Source organism: Muntiacus reevesi, chromosome 2 (genome assembly GCF_963930625.1).
Source record: "Muntiacus reevesi chromosome 2, mMunRee1.1, whole genome shotgun sequence".
In the NCBI taxonomy this organism is placed as follows: domain Eukaryota; kingdom Metazoa; phylum Chordata; class Mammalia; order Artiodactyla; family Cervidae; genus Muntiacus; species Muntiacus reevesi.
In genome coordinates this window covers 254,380,180-254,383,305 of record NC_089250.1, presented here as the reverse complement: position 1 = coordinate 254,383,305, position 3,126 = coordinate 254,380,180, and the positions used below count along the sequence as shown (strand labels likewise).

The 3,126-nt window shown below is 51.0% G+C and overlaps 1 pseudogene; it reads right to left on the bottom strand.

The window, feature by feature from the left end:
• Positions 1-1,226: 1,226 nt before the first annotated feature.
• On the bottom strand, positions 1,227-2,542 carry LOC136157475 (serine/threonine-protein kinase pim-1 pseudogene; annotated as a pseudogene).
• Positions 2,543-3,126: the final 584 nt, after the last annotated feature.

Genomic DNA, 3,126 nt, shown 5'->3' with positions numbered 1-3,126 from the left:
CAGAGAAGCCTTCTGGGCCTAGAGTTTCTTTCTGGGAAGTTTTTTTTTTTTTTTTTTTAAAGAAAAAAAATATTTTATTCAAAAAATGCCAAGTATTAAAAAAAAAAAACAACTCTTTTATTCCCCTGTACCGTATTTCACTCAGATAAAACCAGCAGGTTACATGCTGCTCAGAACACAGCCCCAGAGAGGATCCAGAAGGCACAGCATCCAGAACTGCTTTTCATATACCTAGTCTATATACACAGGTCAGCAACACCCTCCCCCATCATCCACGGACCCCACACCCACTTGGGTAGGCTGGCGAGGGGGCCCCCTGCAGCAGTCAGGGAGCTGCCACAGCTGTCCCGCCTGATCCCCATCACCCTACAAACCAACAGAGCAAGCATCACAGCCCTCCCCCAAAGATCCCCAAGTCAGAGGAGGAAAGGAGAGAAAAGAAAACCATGGCAGCAGTCATGGAAGCTTGAAGCAGGAAGGGAACCAAATAAATAAATAAATATATAACATTGACCTCCAGGTTAGAAAGCGCATCATCTTTCCAAGGGGGAAAAACAAAACAAAACAGGTAGAATAACTCAAAAGGCAAAATTAAAAAAGAATTAGATCAACTACAATCCTTTTGTATACTACCATGCCAACTGTACACACATTTATAGTTTTTCTGTTGATTTGCTTTGCTTGTGCATGTGTGTGTGTGTGTGTGTGTGTGTGTGTGTGTGAGGTCTTGACTTAGAAACAGTTAAGTAAAAACCAAAAAGGAAGACCAGTTCACTTGGGAGTTTTACTAAAGGTGGAAAAGGGCAGGTGGCTCAGCGTTTGGCCCTGTAGCCTCTTCCATGGCTCCTCTCATATGCAGGATGGGGGGCAAGCGGGGAGGGAGAAAGAGAGGGAACCAAACCCAGGCAGATTTTTGGAGAAGCAGCAGGTAAAAGAGGCAAGTTCAAGTATTTCTCCCAGCACAGCTGGAGTCCCACAGAAGGCCTTAGAAAGTCAGCAGAGGTGACAGGGACTTAAGATGGTGCTAGTCCTAACCCACCCCAACCCGCATCCCCCCTGCCCGACCCGTCGTGGCATTCAGCAGAACTCTTGATGAAGCAGACAGTTCCATGGCAGGATCCTGACCCACTCCCACGCCTCCACTGCCGCCCAGCCCTGGGATTTTGCAGAGTCCAGCGATGCTGGACATTGGTGAGAAGGCGAGCTTCTATGGGAGGAGTGGAGGCCTAGGACACCTGGAGTGGAGTGGAATCTCTTCCTGCCTTTTGGGAATCAGTGTCCAGGAGCCTGGGGTCTGGAATGACTTGTAAATGTTGTTTCTGTATGGAGCACAGAAGCTGGGGACAAGACACTTCTCCTCCCTTGAGCATCTGACAGCGAGGGAAGAACCTGCGGGAGAAGCTATTTGCTGGGCCCTGGGACAGGCTGTGGAGACTGATCTCAGCAGTTTCCCGGGGCAGGAGGACATCTTGCATCCACGGCTGGTTCTGGATTTCTTTGAAGGATGGCCGATCTGATGGCCTCAAGGCCAAGCACATCTAATGAGATGTTGACCCTCTGAAGAGCCCCGCTGCCTGAAGAAAACTTGGCCCCTGACGATCACCTCATCGTGCTCAAAGGGAATATCTTCACAGACCACATCATGCAGCAGGATCCCCAGAGACCAGACGGCTGCTGACCTGCCATGGTAGCGGATCCACCCTGGAGGATACACTCGGGTCCCATCGAAGTCCGTGTAGACGGTGTCCTTGAGCAGCGCCCCGACCCGAAGTCGATGAGCTTGAGGTTGCCGTGATTGAGGTCGGTAAGGACGTTCTCGCCCTTGATGTCGCGGTGAAGCACCCTGCAGTCGTGGCCGGGCCGCACCGCCTCCAGCACCTGCCCGAAGAAGCTGCAGGCCAGCTCCTCCTGCAGCCACCCCCGCTTTCCGTGATGAAGTCGAAGAGGTCTTGCACCGATTCCGGCCTCTGCAGGATCAGGACGAAACCGTCGGGCTTCTTAAACCCATCCAGGAGCCTAATGACGCCGGAGAAGCCCGAGCTCAGCCTCTTCTGCAGAACCACTTCCATGGGCACTCGGGTGCCCTTGGGCAGCTCTCCGCAGTCGGAAATCCGGTCCTTCTCCACGTGCTTGATGGCCACCGGCGAGTTGGCGACACGGATGCCTGAGTACACCGAGCTGAAACTCCGCTGCCCGGGAGCGGGCCCACCGGGTACTGCGAACCCAGGGCTCCTTCTCCTTGCCCGGCGCCAGCTTGGTGGCGTGCGGGTCGTTGCAGGGCGTGGTGCGCAGGTGGGCAAGCGAGTTGATTTTGGACAAGAGCATCCCAACCTCCAGGGTGTCGCGTAGAGACTGTCTGGAGGAGCTGCAGTAGGGGCTAGGGCTGAGACGGTGGCTGTGCCTAAGGCTGGGGCTGCGGCTGCGGCTGGGCGGAAGGTCGAGGGCCAGTCCCGGACGCCTGGGGGCGCTGCCGGCGCTGGAGGCTGAGGGTCGCGCCCGCAGGGTCAGGCAGCGCCCGGGGCAGCAGGGTGGGCGACTCCAGGGGCTCCTGTGGGTGCTGCCGCCGGTCCAGCCACCTGCCGCCAAGTCCTCTCCCGCCTCCCCTGCCACCGTTTTATAGAATTTTATAGAATTTATAAAATGTTTTGCAAAATTTACCAGAGAAGTCTTCCGGGCCTAGAGTTTTCTTTCTGGGAAAGGTGTTTAATTGATGATTTCAATATCTTTCATAGGGGCATAGAGCTACTCAGCTTTTCCATTTCTACCTTAGTCAGTTTTAGTAATTTGTCTTAAAGGTGTGGGTGATAGTCCCATATTATCCTTTTAAAGCCTGTAGGATACAATGTGATGCCTCCATTTTCATTCATATTATTGTTAATCCTTGCTTCTCATCTTTCTTCTTGATCATCAAAGCTAGAGTTTTATCAAATTTACTGATTTTTTTTAAAGAAAGCTTTTCATTTTACTATTTTATGCTTTATTTTTTTGTTTACTCGAATTTTGATAGCTCTTATCTTTTAAAATTCCCATTTTATCCTTCCTTTTATTTTAATTTGCTTTTCTTTTTCTAAATCTTTAAGGTGAAAGCTTAGATTTTGGAACTTTTTTCTTTTTAAATACAAGTAT